We start from the raw sequence: 20,911 nt of genomic DNA, 5'->3' as shown, positions 1-20,911 counted from the left end.
GCAATATATCTCGGAATGGCTATGGAAATGCCATGATAGGTAGGTATGGTGGCTGTTTTGAGGAAGGTATATGGTGGGTTTATGGTACCGGCGAAAGTTGCGCGATACTAGAGAGGCTAGCAACGGTGGAAGGGTGAGAGTGCGTATAATCCATGGACTCAACATTAGTCATAAAGAACTCACATACTTATTGAAAAAATCTATTAGTCATCGAAACAAAGTACTACGCGCATGCTCCTAGGGGGATAGATTGGTAGGAAAATACCATCGCTCGTCCCCGACCACCACTCATAAGGAAGACAATCAATAAATACCTCATGCTCCAACTTCGTTAGATAATGGTTCACCATACGTGCATGCTACGGTAATCACAAAACTCAACACAAGTATTTCTACAATCCACAACTACCCACTAGCATGACTCTAATATCACCATCTTTATATCGCAAAACTATTGCAAGGAATCAAACATATCATATTCAGTGATCTACAAGTTTTATGTAGGATTTTATGACTAACCATGTGAATGACCAATTCCTGTCATCTCTCTAAATAGATATAAGTGAAGCAAGAGAGTTGAATTATTTATACAAAATATATGCCCATGCTCTAACAAATATAAGTGAAGCAAAAGAGCATTCTACAAATGGCAGTTGTCTATGTAAAGAGAAACAGGCAATCCAAACTTCAAATGATATAAGTGAAGCACATGAAGCATTCTATAAAGCCATACTCAAAAGATATAAGTGAAGTGCAAACAGCATTCTATAAATCAACCAAGGACTATCTCATACCAGCATGGTTCATAAAATAAAAATGAAAACTAAATGCAAAAGACGCTCCAAGTTTGCACATATCGCATCAACGAAACGAATCCGAAAACATACTGATACTTGTTGAAGAAAGAGGGGATGCCTTCCGGGGCATCCCCAAGCTTAGATGCTTGAGTCTCCTTGAATATTTACTTGGGGTGCCTCGGTCATCCCCAAGCTTGAGCTCTTGCCTCTCTTCCTTCTTCTCACATCAAGACCTTCTCAATCATCGAACACTTCATCCACACAAAACTTCAACAGAAAACTCGGTAAGATCCGTTAGTATAATGAAGCAAATTACTACTCTAAGTACTGTTGAAAACTAATTAATATTTTGTTTTTGCATTGTGTATACTGTAATATAACTTTTTCATGGCTTAATCCGCTGATATAAATTGATAGTTTCATCAAAACAAGCAAACTATGCATCAAAAACAGAATCTGTCTAAAACAGAACAGTCTGTAATAATCTGAACATTCACCATACTTATGATACTTGAAAAATTCTGCCAAAATTAGGAAAAATAAACAATTTGTATAGGAAGACAGTTCAAAAAGAATCAGAACCATTTGGCATTCCAACTAAAAATGTAAAATCGCGCACTACAACCAAAGTTTCTGTCCTACACCGTACAAACCATCAAGCAAATGTAAACATCCTAAAGGAAAACCTTGGCACATTATTTTTATAATACAATGGAATTGTACAAGGGGATAATTATTTTTATTGAAAAGTTTCTGTAATCAAGATTCACAAAGTTTCCATGAGCATGAACAAAGTTCAAGGCTAGCTCCCACTTCAACAATGCTTGTCTTTCTCGCTTTCGCTTTCCTTTTTGAAATTTTTTTGGGTTCCCCTCTTTATTTTTGTTGTTTTTAAACTATATAAAATCACTCAACAGGAATAAATGACTCTCTAAAACTTCCGGGTTGTCTCCCTGGCAGCGCTTTCTTTAAAGCCATTAAGCTAGGCATATAGTGCTCAAGTAATGGATCCACCCGGATCCCAAGGTATATCAAAGCCAATTTTAATTAACAATGATTTGTAATTTAGTGGTGAGCACAAGGTAACATATATCATGTAATGACGAAGTCTAACTCTCTTCCTATGCATCGGCATGTCATAAAAGAACAATTCATGCACACAAAGTAAAGGCCAATGCATAGTATAAACAGTTTCTTGTAATTTTATCATATTGGAAACATAGAGAGGTGGAGATATAGTTCCTCTCTCATAATAATTACAAGTAGGAGCAGCAAGCACATGCATATTATATTCATCAAAATCATCATGTGCAACGGTAAAAGGCAACCCATCGATATAATCCTTAATAAGAGCAAACTTCTCCGATATAGTGTAGTTTGGAGAATTCAAAAAGATAATAGGACTATCATGTGTGGGTGCAATAGCAACAATTTCATGTTTAACATAAGGAACTATATGTGACACCCCCGATTCAATCGTACACTAATCATACATGCAAACGTGTACGATCAAGATCAGAGACTCACGGGAAGATATCACAACACAACTCTACAAATAAAATAAGTCATACAAGCATCATATTACAAGCCAGGGGCCTCGAGGGCTCGAATACAAGAGCTCGATCATAGACAAGTCAGCGGAAGCAACAATATCTGAGTATAGACATAAGTTAAACAAGTTTGCCTTAAGAAGGCTAGCACAAACTGGGATACATATCGAAAGAGGCGCAGGCCTCCTGCCTGGGATCCTCCTAAACTACTCCTGGTCGTCGTCAGCGGGCTGCACGTAGTAGTAGGCACCTCCCGAGTAGTAGTAGTAGTCGTCGTCGACGATGGCGTCTGGCTCCTGGGCTCCAACGTCTGGTCGCAGCAATCGAGTATAGAAAGGGGGAAAAGGGGGAGCAAAGCAACCGTGAGTACTCATCCAAAGTACTCGCAAGCAAGGAACTACACTATATATGTATGCATTGGTATCAAAAGGATTAAGGGGATCATATGTGGACTGAACTGCGGAATGCCGGAATAAGAGGGGGATAGCTAGTCCAATCGAAGACTACGCTTCTGGTAACCTCCATCTTGCAGCAGGAGAAGAGAGTAGATGGTAAGTTCACCAAGTAGCATCGCATAGCATAATCCTAATCGGCGATCCTCTCCTCGTCGCCCTGTGAGAGAGCGACCACCGGTTGTATCTAGCACTTGGAAGGGTGTCTTTTATTAAGTATCTGGTTCTAGTTGTCATAAGGTCAAGGTACAACACCAAGTCGTCCTGTTACCGAAGATCACGGCTATTCGAATAGATTAACTTCCCTGCAGGGGTGCACCACATAACCCAACACGCTCGATCCCATTTGGCTGGACACACTTTCCTGGGTCATGCCCGGCCTCGAAAGATCAACACGTCGCAGCCCTACCTAGACCAACAGAGAGGTCTTCACGCCGGTCTAAACCTAAGCGCCCAGGGGTCTGGGCCCAACGCCCTTAGCACACCTGCACGTTGCATGGGCGGCCAGAAGCAGACCTAGCCTAGCAGGCATTCTAGTCCAATCCGGCGCGCGCCGCTCAGTTGCTGACGTCACGAAGGCTTCGGCTGATACCACGACGTCGAGTGCCCATAACTTTCCCCGCGTAGATGGTTAGTGCATATAGGCCAGTAGCCAGACTCAGATCAAATACCAAGATCTCGTTAAACATGTTATTTTGAAATAACCGCGAACGCCGACCAGGGCCAGGCCCACCTCTCTCCTAGGTGGCCTGAACCTGCCCTGTCGCTTCGCCACAAAGATCCACTCAGAGGGCCGTCGGGACAAACGTCCTTTCGGACCCAATCCGTGGATCACTCGCGGGTACTCCTACGAGCCGACCCGTCTTTAGTCACCTCAAGTATCATATATAAAGTATATAGTATATACCCGTGATCACCTCCCGAGTGATCACGGCCCGATAGTATAGCATGGCAGACGGACAAGAATGAAGGGCCACTGATGATAAACTAGCATCCTATACTAAGCATTAGGATTGCAGGTAAAGGTAACAACAGTTGTAGCAACAATGACAGGCTATGCATCAGGATAGGATTAACGGAAAGCAGTAACATGCTACACTACTCTAATGCAAGCAGTATAGAGGAGAGTAGGTGATAACTGGTGATCAAGGGGGGGCTTGCCTGGTTGCTCTGGCAAGAGAGAGGGGTCGTCAACACCGTAGTCGTACTAGGTAGCAGCAGCGTCGGTCTCGGTGTCTAGCGAGAGAAGAGGGGGAAGAAACAATAAATATAATGCAAACAAATGCATGATGATGCATGACATGGCAAAGCGTGATGCTAGTTGTGCCCTAACGCGGTACGAGGTGGTACCGGTGAAAGGGGGAAACATCCGGGAAATTATCCCCGGTGTTTCACGTTTTCGGGCAGAGGAGCCGGAGGGGGAAAGTTGCGTGTTCGCTATGCTAGGGATGCATGGCGAATGAACGGACTGCGTATCCGGGTTCATCTCATCGTTCTGAGCAACTTTCATGTTGCAAATAATTTAATCTGAGTTACGGATTAAAAGATATGATTTTCTAAAGATTTTATTAATTTTTGGAATTTAATAAATTATTTAAATTTAATTCGAAAATAGATTTATGACATCAGCATGATGTCATGCTGACGTCAGCAGTCAACAGGGGTTGACTGGTCAACCTGACCAGTGGGTCCCACTGGTCAGTGACACATTTAATTAAACATTTTAATTAACCTAATTAGTATTAATTAGGGGGTGGGCCCCACTGTCATACTCTGTTAACTAATTAACTAAAATAGTTAGTTTAATTAACAGTTTAGTTAGGTTAATTAATTAATTAGGTTAATCTAATCAAGATTAAGTAAGTTAATTAATTAATATCTTATTTATTTATTTACTTAATTCTTTTTTTAATTCGTCTCATAGGGGCGGGCCCCACGTGTCTTGGCCCAGAGGGGCCATAGTGGGTGCGGGCGACATTTTCGGGCGCGGCCCGATTGGGCACACGCCCAGGGGGCCGTGGCGGACGAGGCCGTCGAGGTCGGGCGGTCGCCGACGGAAGGGGAGCGGCGGGCGAGGGCGGTGGCTACGGCAGAGCCGCGCAGCTGTGGGCGCGCGCGTGTGAGGAAGGCCGGGGCGAACGAGGTAGTTGCGGCACCGGCGAGGCAGGGCCGCGCGCAGGGTGGCCGATGGCTGCGGCGACGGCGGTGCGGGCGTGAGGTGCGCAAGGGGAGGGGCGAGCCGCATGCGAGAACGGAGCAGGGGGACGCGAGATTTTAACACGATCTCCATCCGGATGTTAGCTTTCTTGCGGCGAAAGAAGGGCATCAACCGCCTTACGGGGTGGCCACGAGGGTCAGGGGCGCGCCTGCCCCCTGCCTCATGGGCCCCTCGAGCATCGTCTCGCGTGGATTTTTCTTCCCAAAAATCATATATATTCCAAAAAAAATCTCCGTCAGTTTTTATTCCGTTTAGACTCCGTTTGATATGGATATTCTGCGAAACAAAAAACATGCAACAAACATGAACTGGCACTGGGCACTGGATCAATATGTTAGTACCGAAAATAGTATAAAAAGTTGCCAAAAGTATATGAAAGTTGTGGAATATTGGCATGGAACAATAAAAAATTATAGATACGACGGAGACGTATCAATGATCATCATTATTAGAGCATTGTCCCGGTGAGGAAAGGATGATGGAGACTATGATTCCCCCACAAGTTGGGATGAGACTCCGGATGAAAAATAAAAAAAGAGAAAAGAGGCCAAAAGAAAAAAGAGAGAGGGCCCAAATAAAAAAAGAGAGAAAAAGAGAGAAGGGACAATATTACTATCCCTTTTCCACACTTGTGCTTCAAAGTAGCACCATGATCTTCATGATAGAGAGTCTCCTATGTTGTCACTTTCATAAACTAGTGGGGATTTTACATTATAGAACTTGGCTTGTATATTTCAGTGATGGGCTTCCTCAAATTGCCCTAGGTCTTCGTGAGCAAGCAAGTTGGATGCACACCCACTTAGTTTCTTGTGTTGAGCTTTCGTACACTTATAGCTCTAGTGCATCCGTTGCATGGCAATCTCTACTCACTCACATTGATATCTATTGATGGGAATCTCCATAGCCTGTTGATACACCTAGTTGATGTGAGACTATGTTCTCCTTTTTGTCTTCTCCACAACCACCATTCTATTCCACCTATAGTGTTATGTCTATCGCTCACGCTCATGTATTGCGTGAAAGTTGAAAAAGTTTGAGAAAATCAAAAGTATGAAACAATTTCTTGGCTTGTCATCAGGGTCATGCATGATTTAATATTTTGTGTGATGAAGATAGAGCATAGCCAGACTATATGATTTTGTAGGGATAACTTTCTTTGGCCATGTTATTTTGAGAAGACATGATTGATTAGTTAGTATGCTTGAAGTATTATTATTTTTATGTCAATACTAAAATTTTATCTTAAATCTTTCGGATCTGAACATTCATGCCACAATAAATAAAAAATACATTGAAAAATATGTTAGGAAGCATTCCACATCAAAAATTATATTTTTATCATTTACCTACTCGAGGACGAGCAGGAATTAAGCTTGGGGATGCTTGATACATCTCCAACGTATCTATAATTTTTTATTGTTCCATGCTATTATATATTCTGATTTGGATGTTTAATGGGCTTATTTATACACTTTTATATTATTTTTGGGACTAACCTATTAACCGGAGGCCCAGCCCGAATTGCTGTTTTTTGCCTATTTCAGTGTTTCACGGAAAAAGAATATCAAACGGAGTCCAAACGGAATGAAACCTTCGGGAGCGTGATTTTTGGAACAAACGTGATCTAGAGGACTTGGAGTAGACGTCAAGCAATCAACGAGGAGGCCACGAGGCAGGGGGCACGCCTACCCCCCCGGGCGCGCCCTCCACCCTCGTGGGCCCCTCGTGGCTCCACCGACCTACTTCTTCCTCCTATATATACCTACGTACCATGAAAACATCAGAGGGCACCACGAAAACCTAATTCCACCGCCGCAACCTTCTATACCCGTGAGATCCCATCTTGGGGCCTTTTCCGGTACTCCGCCGGAGGGGGCATTGATCACGGAGGGCTTCTACATCAACACCATAGCCTCTCCGATGATGTGTGAGTAGTTTACCTCAGACCTTCGGGTCCATAGTTATTAGCTAGATGGCTTCTTCTCTCTCTTTGGATCTCAATACAAAGTTCTCCTCGATTCTCTTGGGGATTTATTCGATGTAATCTTCTTTTGCGGTGTGTTTGTCGAGATCCGATGAATTGTGGGTTTATGATCAAGATTATCTATGAACAATATTTGAATCTTCTCTAAATTCTTTTATGTATGATTGGTTATCTTTGCAACTCTCTTCAAATTATCAGTTTGGTTTGGCCTACTAGATTGATCTTTCTTGCAATGGGAGAAGTGCTTAGCTTTGGGTTCAATCTTGCGGTGCTCGATCCCCGTGACAGTAAGGGAAATGACACGTATTGTATTGTTGCCATCAAGGATAAAAAGATGGGATTTATATCATATTGCATGAGTTTATCCCTCTACATCATGTCATCTTGCTTAAAGCGTTACTCCGTTCTTATGAACTTAATACTCTAGATGCATGCTGGATAGCGGTCGATGTGTGGAGTAATAGTAGTAGATGGAGGCAGGAGTTGGTCTACTTGTCACGGACGTGATGCCTATATACATGATCATACCTAGATATTCTCATAACTATGCTCAATTCTATCAATTGCTCGACAGTAATTTGTTCACCCACCGTAATACTTATGCTATCTTGAGAGAAGCCACTAGTGAAACCTATGGCCCCCGGGTCTATTTTCCATCATACAAGTTTCCAATCTATTTTATTTTGCAATCTTTACTTTCAACCTATATCATAAAAATACCAAAAATATTTATCTTATTATTATTATCTCTATTAGATCTCACTCTTGCAAGTGGCCGTGAAGCGATTGACAACCCCTTTATCGCGTTGGTTGCGAGGTTCTTATTTGTTTGTGTAGGTACGAGGTGACTCGCGCGTGGTCTCCTACTGGATTGATACCTTGGTTCTCAAAAACTGAGGGAAATACTTACGCTGCTTTGCTGCATCCCCCTTTCCTCTTCAAGGGAAAACCAACACATGCTCAAGAGGTAGCAGTGTATAATAAAGCCCATTAAACATCCAAAATAGAATATATAATAGCATGGAACAATCAAAAATTATAGATACATTGGGGACGTATCATTGGGCCTTAGTGGGAGGGAGGAGGAGGCGGCCAGGTGGAGGCCCCCCCCAAGCCCAATCCGAATTGGGTGGGGGGCCGCCCCCCTTTCCTTTGCTCTCTCTCCCTCTTCCTTCTTCTCCTACTCCTACTAGGAAGGGGGGAAACCTACTCCTAATGGGAGTAGGACTCCTCCCCCTTGGGCGCGCCCTATGAGGGCCGACCCTCCCCTCCTCCACTCCTTTATATACGGGGGAGGGGGTACCCCATAGACACATAAGTTGACAGTTGTCTTAGCCGTGTGCGGTGCCCCCTCCACAGATTTCCACCTCGCTCATATCGTTGTAGTGCTTAGGCGAAGCCCTGCGTCGGTAACTTCATCATCACCATCATCATGCCGTCGTGCTGGCGAAACTCTCCCTCGGCCTGAGCTGGATCAAGAGTACGAGGGACGTCCCCGAGCTGAACGTGTGCAAATCGCGAAGGTGTCGTGCGTTCGGTACTTGATCGGTTGGATTGCGAAGACGTTCGACTACATCAACCGCGTTACTTAACGCTTCCCCTTTCGGTCTACGAGGGTACATGGACACACTCTCCCCTCTCGTTGCTATGCATCTCCTAGATAGATCTTGCGTGATCGTAAGATTTGTTTTTGAAATACTGCGTTCCCCAACAGTGGCATCCGAGCTAGGTCTATGCGTAGATGTTATATGCACGAGTAGAACACAAAGGAGTTGTGGGCGTGGGTATATACATATTTCTTGCCGCCACTAGTTGATTCTTGATTCAACGGGGTTGTTGGATGAAGCGGCTTAGAACGACATTATGCGTACGCTTACGCGAGACTGGTTCTACCGACGTGCTTCGCACATAGGTGGCTAGTGGGTGTCTGTTTCTCCAACTTTAGTTGAATCGAATTAAATGAACAAGGTTCTTTCTGAAGATCAAAAAGCAATCACTATACCGCGTTGTGGTTTTTTTATGCGTAGGTAAGAACGGTTCTTGCTAAGCCCGTAGCAGCCACGTAAAACTTGCAACAACAAAGTAGAGGACGTCTAACTTGTTTTTGCAGGGCATGTTGTGATGTGATATGGTCAAGACGTGATTATATAAATTGTTGTATGAGATGATCATGTTTTGTAACACTGTTATCGGCAACTGGCAAGAGCCATATGGTTGTCGATTTATTGTATGAAATGCAATCGCCATGTAATTGCTTTACTTTATCACTAAGCGGTAGCGATAGTCATAGAAGAAATAGTTGGTGAGACGACAACGATGCTTCGATGGAGATCATGCTGGTGCTTTGGAGATGGAGATCAAAAGGCACAAGATGATGTTGGCCATATCATATCACTTATATTGATTGCATGTGATGCTTATCCTTTATGCATCTTATTTTGCTTAGTACGGCGGTAGCATTATAAGATGATCTCTCACTAAATTTCAAGGTACAAGTGTTCTCCCTGAGTATGTACCGTTGCTACAGTTCGTCGCGCCGAGACACCACGTGATGATCGGGTGTGATAAGCTCTACGTTCACATACAACGGGTGCAAGCCAGTTTTGCACAAGCAGAATACTCGGGTTAAACTTGACGAGCCTAGTGCTACCTCTTGAGCACTGCTCTGGTTTTCCCTTGAAGAGGAAAGGGTGATGCAGCAAAGCAAGTAAGTATTTCCCTCAGTTTTTGAGAACCAAGGTATCAATCCAGTAGGAGACCACGCGCGAGTCACCTCGTACCTACACAAACAAATAAGAACCTCGCAACCAACGCGATAAAGGGGTTGTCAATCCCTTCACGGCCACTTGCAAGAGTGAGATCTGGTAGAGATAATGATAATAAGATAATTATTTTTGGTATTTTTATGATATAGATTGAAAGTAAAGATTACAAAATAAAATAGATTGGAAACTTGTATGATGGAGAATAGACCCGGGGGCCATAGGTTTCACTAGTGGCTTCTCTCAAGATAGCATAAGTATTACGGTGGGTGAACAAATTACTGTCGAGAAATTGATAGAAATGTGAATAATTATGAGAATATCTAGGTATGATCATGTATATAGGCATCACGTCCGTGACAAGTAGACCAACTCCCGCCTGCATCTACTACTATTACTCCACACATCGACCGCTATCCAGCATGCATCTAGAGTATTAAGTTCATAAGAACAGAGTAACGCTTTAAGCAAGATGACATGATGTAGAGGGATAAACTCATGCAATATGATATAAACCCCATATTTTTATCCTCGATGGCAACAATACAATACGTGTCATTTCCCTTTCTGTCACTGGGATGGAGCATCGCAAGATTGAACCCAAAGCTAAGCACTTCTCCCATTGCAAGAAAGATAAATCCAGTAGGCCAAACCAAACTGATAATTCTAAGAGACTTGCAAAGATAAACCAATCATACATAAAAGAATTCAGAGAAGATTCAAATATTATTCATAGATAGACTTGATCATAAACCCACAATTCATGGGATCTCGACAAACACACCGCAAAAGAAGATTACATCGAATAGATCTCCAAGAGAATCAAGCAGAACTTTGTATTGAGATCCAAAGAGAGAGAAGAAGCCATCTAGCTACTAGCTATGGACCCGAAGGTCTGAAGTAAACTACTGACACATCATCGGAGGGGCCATGTAGTTGATGTAGAGGCCCACTGTGATCAATGCCCCCTCTGACGGAGCTCCGGAAAAGGCCCCAAGATGGGATCTCTAGGGTATAGAAGGTTGCGGCGGTGGAAATAGGGTTTCGTGGTGCTCCTGGATGTTTTTGGGGTATATGGATATATACAGGAGGAAGAAGTAGGTCGGTGGAGCAACGAGGGGCCCACGAGGGTGGAGGGCGTGCCGGGGGGGGGGGGGGGGTAGGCACGCCCCCTGCCTCGTGGCCTCCTCGATTGTTTCTTGACGTCCACTCCAAGTCCCCTGGATCACGTTTGTTCCAAAAATCACGCTCCCGAAGGTTTCATTCCGTTTGGACTCCATTTGATATTCCTTTTCTGCGAAACACTAAAATAGGCAAAAAACAGCAATTTGGGCTGGGCCTCCGGTTAATAGGTTAGTCCCAAAAATAATATAAAAGTGTAAAATAATGCCCATTAACATCCAAACCAGATAGTATAATAGCTTGGAACAATAAAAAATTATAGATACGTTGGAGACGTATCAAGTATCCCCAAGCTTAATTCCTGCTCGTCCTCGAGTACGTAAATGATAAAAACAAATTTTTTCATGTGGAATGCTTCCTAACATATTTCTCAATGTATTTTTTCTTTATTGTGGCATGAATGTTCAGATCCGAAAGATTCAAGATAAAAGTTTAATATTGACATAGAAATAATAATACTTCAAGCATCCTAACTAAGCAATCGTGTATTCTCAAAATAACATGGCTAAAGAAAGTTATCCCTATAAAATAATATAGTCTGGCTATGCTCTATCTTCATCACACAAAATATTAAATCATGCACAACCCTATGACAAGCCAAGCAATTGTTTCATACTTTTGATGTTCTCAAACTTTTTCAATTTTCACGCAATACATGAGCGTGAGCCATGGATATAACACTATAGGTGGAATAGAATGGTGGTTGTGGAGAAGACAAAAAGGAGAAGATAGTTTCACATCAACTAGGCATATCAATGGGCTATGGAGATGCCCATTAATAGATACCAATGTGAGTGAGTAGGGATTGCCATGCAATGGATGAACTAGAGCTATAAGCGTATGAAAGCTCAACAAAAGAAACTAAGTGGGTGTGCATCCAACTTGCTTGCTCACGAAGACCTAGGGCAATTTGAGGAAGCCCATCATTGGAATATACAAGCCAAGTTCTATAATGTAAAATTCCCACTAGTTTATGAAAGTGACAACATAGGAGACTCTCTATCATGAAGATCATGGTGCTGCTTTGAAGCACAAGTGTGGAAAAAGGATAGTAACATTGTCCCTTCTCTCTTTTTCTCTCATTTTTTATTTGGGCCTTCTCTTTTTTTGGCCTCTTTTCTCTTTTTTTTTCTTTTTCGTCCGGAGTCTCATCCCGACTTGTGGGGGCATCATAGTCTCCATCATCCATTCCTCACTGGTACAATGCTCTAATAATGATGATCATCACACTTCTTTCTTTTCTTACAACTCAAGAATTACAACTCAATACTTAGAACCAGATATGACTCTATGTGAATGCCTTCGGCGGTGTACCGGGATATGCAATGACTCAAGAGTGACATGTATGAAAACATTATGAATGGTGGCTTTGCCATAGATACGATGTCAACTACATGATCATGCATGGCAATATGACAATGATGAAGCGTGTCATAACAAACGGAACGGTGAAAAGTTGCATGGCAATATATCTCGGAATGGCTATGGAAATGCCATAATAGGTAGTTATGGTGGCTGTTTTGAGGAAGGTATATGGTGGGTTAATGGTACCGGCGAAAGTTGTGCGGTACTAGAGAGGCTAGCAATGGTGGAAGGTTAAGGGTGCGTATAATCCATGGACTCAACATTAGTCATAAAGAACTCACATACTTATTGCAAAAATCTATTAGTTATCAAAATAAAGTACTACGCGCATGCTCCTAGGGGGATAGATTGGTAGGAAAAGACCAGCACTTGTCCCCGACCACCACTCATAAGGAAGGCAATCAATAAATAAATCATGCTCCGACTTCATCACATAACGGTTCACCATACGTGCATGCTACGGGAATCACAAACTTCAACACAAGTATTTCTCAAATTCACAACTACTCAACTAGCAAGACTCTAATATCACCATCTCCATATCTCAAAACAATCATCAAGTATCAAGCTTCTCTTAGTATTCAATGCACTTATATGAAAGTTTTTATAATGCCTAAAAGAAAACTGCCATGTTGTTCTAAAGGACTCTCAAAATAATAGAAGTGAAGCATGAGAGATCAATTATTTCTATAAAATAGAACCACCGCCGTGCTCTAAAAGATATAATTTAAGCACTAGAGCAAAAACTATATAGCTCAAAATATATAAGTGAAGCACATACAGTATTCTAATAAATTCCGATTCATGTGTGTCTCTCTCAAAAGGTGTGTACAGTAAGGATGATTGTAGTAAACTAAAAAGCAAAGACTCAAATCATACAATACGCTCCAAGCAAAACACATATCATGTGGTGAATAAAAATATAGCTCCAAGTAAAGTTACCGATGAACGAAGACAAAAGAGGGGATGCCTTCCGGGGCATCCCCAAGCTTAGGCTTTTTGGTGTCCTTGGATTTTACCTTGGGGTGACTTGGGCATCCCCAAGATTAGGCTCCTACCACTCCTTGTTCCATAATCCATCAAATCTTTACCCAAAACTTGAAAACTTCACAACACAAAACTTAACAGAAAATCTCGTGAGCTCCGTTAGCGAAAGAAACCAAAACACCACTTCAAAGTACTGTAATGAACTCATTCTTTATTTATATTGGTGTTAACTACTGTATTCCTACTTTTCTATGGTTCATAAAATCTATGACTAGCCATAGATTCATCAAAATAAGCAAACAACACACGAAAAACAGAATCTGTCAAAAACAGAACAGTCTGTAGTAATCTGTAACTAACACAAAATTATGGAACCCCAAAAATTCTAAAATAAATTTCTGGACGTGAGGAATTTATCTATTAATCATCTGCAAAAACAATTAACTAAATATCACTCTCTAATAAAAAATGGCAGAAATTCTTGTGAGCGCTAAAGTTTCTGTTTTTTACAGCAAGATCAAAAAGACTTCCCCCAAGTCTTCCCAACGGTTCTACTTGGCACAAACACTAATTAAACACAAAAACACAACCAAAACAGAGGCTAGATAAATTATTTATTATTAAACAGGAGCAAAAAGCAAGGAATAAAAATAAAATTGGGTTGCCCCCCAACAAGCGCTATCGTTTAACGCCTCTAGCTAGGCATAAAAGCAAGGATAGATCTAGGTATTGCCATCTTTGGTAGGCAATTCTTCAATAAGACACCTATAACTCCTAGGAGTTTCTTTCTTTTTATTAATTATCAAACTCCTAGGCACGAAATCAAGAAAATCATTTGTAGCAAAAGGTTCCTTAAGGATGGTGAGAAAGTTGGGGTGAACACTTATGGATTTGAGGTCCGCATTTCCATTACTAGAAGTTTCACCCTTATTTTTAGGAACATACATCAGTTTGGCAATCTTAGCATTAGGAGGAGTGTTTTTCACGGAGGAAAAGGCAGACCCTAGGTTGGTAATAATATCCTCAATTTTATCAATTCTAGTGGAATCTTGATCTATCTTTTCATTAACCATAGGTCCCTTTTCTTTAAAAAAATTAAGAGCAACTCCTACCTTAGATCCATATTGGGTAATTTGGTTATGGATCTTTCTATCCAAAATTTCAATCAACTCTATGGTGGCAACTTTATTTTCAATAATTTCAAGCAGTTGAATCACGTGTTCCAAAGTTAAAATAGTTCCATTAACCAAAAGAGGTGGTGAGTCAAATAAATCTATCATAGCATTATAAGAATCAAAAGTATGGCTACCCAAGAAATTTCCTCCGGTAAAGGTATCAAGAATATATCTATTCCAAGGAGTGATGCCTACATAAAAATTGTGAAGGAGAACATAAGTAGATTGCTTCCTAATAGATCTATTTTTCGCATTGCAAATTCTGAACCAAGCATCTTTTAGATTTTCTCCCTCCCTTTATTTAAAATTAAAGACCTCATTCTCGGTAGATAAAGGAGTAGATGTAACATCCCAAATTTTCAATTTGGAATGTTATACATTAGAGCATCATTGCATATCATGGTTTATTGCATTTTGGTTGATCCGAGAAATTTCACGCAACTCAAGGACCTATGGAGAGAGTTGGGGATTTCGTTATTTTCATATTTGAGTTTTTCTACAATTATGAAAAGAGGATCGTTTGAATTTAATTATTTTTTTCTCTGAAATATTTCTTTTATTAAAAGTAAAAGAGAGAGAGGATAAAATTACTTCCTCAAAATAAAGAAATATCAGAGATTTAATATTAAAATCAAACAAGATTTTTATTCGAAGTTTTGTCTCTATTTTATTTGAATTAGGAAAAATATGCGTTTTTCCAAATTGCATTTTAGGCCCAAATAAATGTTCATCTTATCCGGCTTATTTTTAGAGGACGGGAAAAATTATTCCGGGATTTTTGAAGTCCGTTTAGTATTTCTTTTCTTTCTTTTTATGCACGTTGAAATTATTTTAAAAAAAAAGTCAACCGACTTAGGGCCGTACTCGGCCAGGACTTCTCGGGCCGACCTTTAAAGCCCGATGCCCCGACCCGCCCCAGCCACCCAAAACCCTAGCCCTTCCCGTCACCCGATCCACCGCCGCCGCCGCCACCTCGCCTCACGCGCCGCGCCGCCGCACCGCCGCCGCGCCGCCGCATCGCCCCGCCACCCGCGCCGCCTCTCGCCGGAGCCCGCCGCCGCCCCGCCGGAGCCCCACGCTGTCGCCGACCCGCCGGAGTTCGAGGTAGCCGCCGCCGGTTTTTTAAAACCGATCGGTTTTATTTCGTAAACCCTAAATCCATTTTTTTAACCGGTTCGGTTTATTTTTTTGGTTTAGCTATTTAGCGAACACCCGTTTTCATGTTTGGTTTTACGAACAATTTTCACTGTTTGGACGCAGATAACGAACGTTCGTTCGTTAGCCTGTTCGTTAGTTTTCCTTTTTCTGGAATTTTCCGTGATTATTTTCGATCGCGATTCCTGATCCGATTTTCGTTCTAGTATAACTTTTCGCTCGTTTATCGGAATCAGGCGATTAAAGCGCTTAGAGTTTCGTCTCAAAACCCTCTTTCCATTTAACCAACTTAAACAAGTTTTTGCTACTGTAAAATTTGACCTAGGTCCAGATTAGTAAACGAAGCTTGTTTCTCTCGCCGTTTGAGTTTTGTTGCTTCTTTTGATTTGATTCTTTTTGCCAACCGGAGTTCTTAAGTTGAACTTTCTGGTTAGATCTCTTATTTGAGTTTTACCCGTGCTTTGCTTGATTGCTTATTGTATGCTTGTTTGATTGTGATAGAGTACCCGGAGTGCGAAGCGTGCTACATCGAGTCTCTAGGTTTCACGGATCATCAGCAAGGCAAGTAACACTTTGATCATACCTCTTACTACCCAGTTTTCATTGCATTAGATCAACCCTCAAACATTGCATGGTTAGGATCTGAATTAAATTGTGGGGTTTGGGAAGTAGATGAGGTAGTACCTATTCACCTGTTTATTATTCAAACACTAGGAGTTACTTCTACGTTGATTATATTACTATGCTATGCTAGTAGACGTGGATTGGGTTTGAGTATTCCATGACAGATGTGAGATTGTTAATTTAATGGTTCAACTAAGGTGGCAACTTTAATACACATCTGGGTGGATTGAGGCACCTGGGTAACCCAGTGATTGCTTGTATTTTTGGAAATCCCGGGGTACCGTGTGATTCTCCTATGGACCGCCACCCAGGCTCAAAGGGATCATGATATTTTTCATACTGGAAACTTCTGTGTGCAGCCACATGCCATTATGGGCTTTGGCATAGTTGATTAAGTCGTGTGAACTCTTACAGTGGTAGACTAGCAGATGTAGGGGATGTAGGTGTACCGGTCTACCCATCGTAAGGTGCTGACGCTTCGGAAAGACTGTGTCTCGGTCATCCGTTTCTCAAACACCTTATAGTGCGAGAAATCCAACGGAGGCGATCGAGTCTTGTGGGGAAAAATGCACAAACCTCTGCAGAGTGTATAAACTAATCATGGTTAGCCGTGTCCCCGGTTATGGACATTTTGAGTATCTAGTTCTTGGATTATCATGTGGACTCATCACTCTTAATATAATTTGTTTGGGTTTAAAGATGATTACTTTTAACTGGGATTGAGTTGGGTGAACCTTCTCAATGTTTAACAACTACCATGATAGTTAAATAAAATTTATTCCTTTGTAGTAGGGAAAAATTGGCTTTACGCAAAAACATATGAACCATACAGCCTCCACCAGCCATATATGCATATAGTGATAGCTTTATTCTATTCATTACTCTCTTCTGTTACCTTGCCAGCATATTCTACGTGCTGACCCATTTTTGGGCTGCAACATATCATGTTGCAGACTTTTCAGACAACGATCAAGGAGCCTTAGGTCATGGTCTTTCACTCAGTGATGTCGTTGGAGTTGATGGACTCACTTTATCTTCCAAGCCTTCCGCTATTATCGTATTAGATGGCCTTAAGCTATATTTATTGTAATAAGTTCTCTTTCAAGACATTCGATGTAATAAGTGTGTGATTGCCACTCTGTTATAAATCCTTCGAGTACTGTGTGTGTCAACATTACCGATCCAGGGATGACACTTATACATAGAGATCAGACTGTTTGAGGTCTGGCCGCTACAAAGATGGTATCAGTGTTGGAAATATGCCCTAGAGGCAATAATAAAATAGTTATTATTATATTTTATTGTTCATGATAATTGTCTATTGTTCATGCTATAATTGTGTTATCCGGAAATCGTAATACATGTGTGAATACATAGACCACAACATGTCCCTAGTGAGCCTCTAGTTGACTAGCTCGTTGATCAATAGATGGTTACGGTTTCATAACCATGGACATAGGATGTCATTGATAACGGGATCACATCATTAGGATAATGATGTGATGGACAAGACCCAATCCTAAGCATAGCACAAGATCGTGTAGTTCAACTGCTAAGATTTTCTAATGTCGAGTATCCTTTCCTTAGACCATGAGATTGTGCAACTCCCGGATACCGTAAGGGTACTTTGGGTGTGCCAAACGTCACAAGGTAGCTGGGTGGCTATAAAGGTACACTACGGGTATCCCCGAAAGTATCTGTTGGATTGGCACGAATCGAGACTGGGATTTGTCAATCCATATGACGGAGAGGTATCTCTGGGCCCACTCGGTAGGACATCATCATAATGAGCTCAATGTGATCAAGGAGTTGTTCACGGGATGATGTGTTACGGGAACGAGTAAAGAGACTTGCCATAACGAGATTGAACAAGGTATCAGTATATCGACGATCGAATCTCGGGCAAGTATTGTACCGATAGACAAAGGGAATTGTATACGAGATTGATTGAATCCTCGACAACGTGGTTCATCCGATGAGATTATTGTGGAGCATGTGGGAGCCAACATGGGTATCCAGATCCTGCTGTTGGTTATTGACCGGAGAGTTGTGTCGGTCATGTCTACGTGTCTCCCGAACCCGTAGGGTCTACACACTTAAGGTTCGGTGACGCTAGAGTTGTAGAGATATTAGTATGCGGTTAACCGAAAGTTGTTCAGAGTCCCGGATGAGATCTCGGACGTCACGAGGAGTTCCGGAATGGTCCGGAGGTAAAGATTTATATATAGGAAGTCCAGTTTCGGCCACCGGGAGAGTTTCGGGGGTCACCGGTATTGTATCGGGACCACCGGAAGGGTCCCGGGGGTCCACCGGGTGGGGCCACCTATCCCGGAGGGCCCCATGGGCTGAAGTGGTGTGGGAACCAGCCCCTGGTGGGCTGGTGCGCCCCACCCAAGGGCCCAAGGCGCCTAGGGTTTCCTTGCCCCCCGAGGGGGCATGCGCCCCCCTGGTTGGAAACCCTAAGGGGGCCGTTGCCCCCCGAGGGATCGTCGCCCTGGGGGCCGCCCCCCCTCTAGATAGGATCTCCAAGGGGGCATGCGCCCCTAGCCCCTATATATAGTGGAGGGGAGGGAGGGCAGCCGCACCCTAAGCCTTGGCACCTCCCTCTCCCTCCCGTGACACCTCTTCCTCCTCCCGTAGCGCTTGGCGAAGCCCTGCTGGAATCCCGCTGCTTCCACCACCATGTCGTCGTGCTGCTGGATCTCCATCAACTTCTCCTCCCCCCTTGCTGGATCAAGAAGGAGGAGACGTCTCCGCTCCGTACATGTGTTGAACGCGGAGGTGCCGTCCGTTTGGCGCTAGGATCATCAGTGATTTGGATCACGACGAGTACGACTCCATCAACCCTGTTCTCTTGAACGCTTCCGCTCGTGATCTACAAGGGTATGTAGATGCACTCCTCTCTCTCTCGTTGCTAGATGACTCCATAGATTGATCTAGGTGATGTGTAGAAAATTTTAAATTTCTTCTATGATCCCCAACAGTGGCATCATGAGCTAGGTCTATGCGTAGTTTCTATGCACGAGTAGAACACAAGTTGTTGTGGGCGTCGATTTTGTCAATTTACTTGCCGTTACTAGTCTTATCTTGATTCAGTGGCATCGTGGGATGAAGCGTCCCGGACCGACCTTACACGTACACTTACGTGAGACAGGTTCCACCGACTGACATGCACTAGTTGCATAAGGTGGCTAGCGGGTGTCTGTCTCTCCCACTTTAGTCGGATCAGATTCGATGAAAAGGGTCCTTTTGAAGGGTAATAGAAATTGGCATATCACGTTGTGGTTTTGGCATAGGTAAAAAACGTTCTTGCTAGAAACCTATAGCAGCCACGTAAAAATTTGCATCAACAATTAGAGGACGTCTAACTTGTTCTTGCAGCATATGCCGTGTGATGTGATATGGCCAAAAGGATGTGATGAATGATATATGTGATGTATGAGATTGATCATTTCTTGTGATAGGAATCATGACTTGCATGTCGATGAGTATGACAACCGGCAGGAGCCATAGGAGTTGTCTTAATTTATTGTATGACCTGCGTGTCAATGAAAACGCCATGTAATTACTTTACTTTATTGCTAACCGTTAGCTATAGTAGTAGAAGTAATAGTTGGCGAGACAACTTCTTAAAGACACGATGATGGAGATCATGATGATGAAGATCATGGTGTCATGCCGGTGACGATGATGATCATGGCGCCCCGAAGATGGAGATCAAAAGGAGCAAAATGATATTGGCCATATCATGTCACTATTTGATTGCATGTGATGTTTATCATGTTTTTACATCTTATTTGCTTAGAACGACGGTAGCATAAATAAGATGATCCCTCATTAAAATATCAAGAATTGTGTTCCCCCTAACTATGCACCATTGCTTAGGTCTGTTGTTCTGAAGCACCACGTGATGATCGGGTGTGATAGGTTCTAACGTTCGCATACAACGGGTGTAAGCCAGATTTACACATGCAATACACTTAGGTTGACTTGACAAGCCTAGCATGTACAGACATGGCCTCGGAACACGGAAGACCGAAAGGTCGAGCATGAGTCGTATAGAAGGTACGATCAACATGAAGATGTTCACCGATGATGACTAGTCCGTCTCATGTGATGATCGGACACGGCCTAGTTGACTCGGATCATGTATCACTTAGAGGACTAGAGGGATGTCTATCTGAGTGGGAGTTCATTAAATAATTTGATTAGATGAACTTAATTATCATGAACATAGTCTAAAACTTTGTAATATGTCTTGTAGATCAAATGGCCCACGCTAATGTTGCCCTCAACTTCAACGCGTTCCTAGAGAAAACCAAGCTGAAAGACGATGGTAGCAACTACACAGACTGGGTCCGTAACCTGAGGATTATCCTCATAGCTGCCAACAAAGCATATGTCCTTGAAGCACCGCTAGGTGATGCACCTGTTTTCCCAGCAACTCAAGACGTTATGAACGCCTGGCAGTCACGTAGTGATGATTACTCCCTGGTTTAGTGCGGCATGCTTTACATCTTAGAACCGGGGCTCCAAAAGCGTTTTGAGCAGCACGGAGCATATGAGATGTTCCAAGAGCTGAAAATGGTTTTCCAAGCTCATGCCCGGGTCGAGAGATATGAAGTCTCCGACAAGTTCTACAGTTGTAAGATGGAGGGGA

This window comes from Triticum urartu, chromosome 7A (assembly GCF_056163025.1).
Source record: "Triticum urartu cultivar PI428250 chromosome 7A, HENAU_Tu73, whole genome shotgun sequence".
NCBI classification, from domain to species: Eukaryota; Viridiplantae; Streptophyta; class Magnoliopsida; order Poales; family Poaceae; genus Triticum; species Triticum urartu.
The sequence above is the reverse complement of the archived record's forward strand: the minus strand, read 5'-3'. Positions refer to the sequence as shown.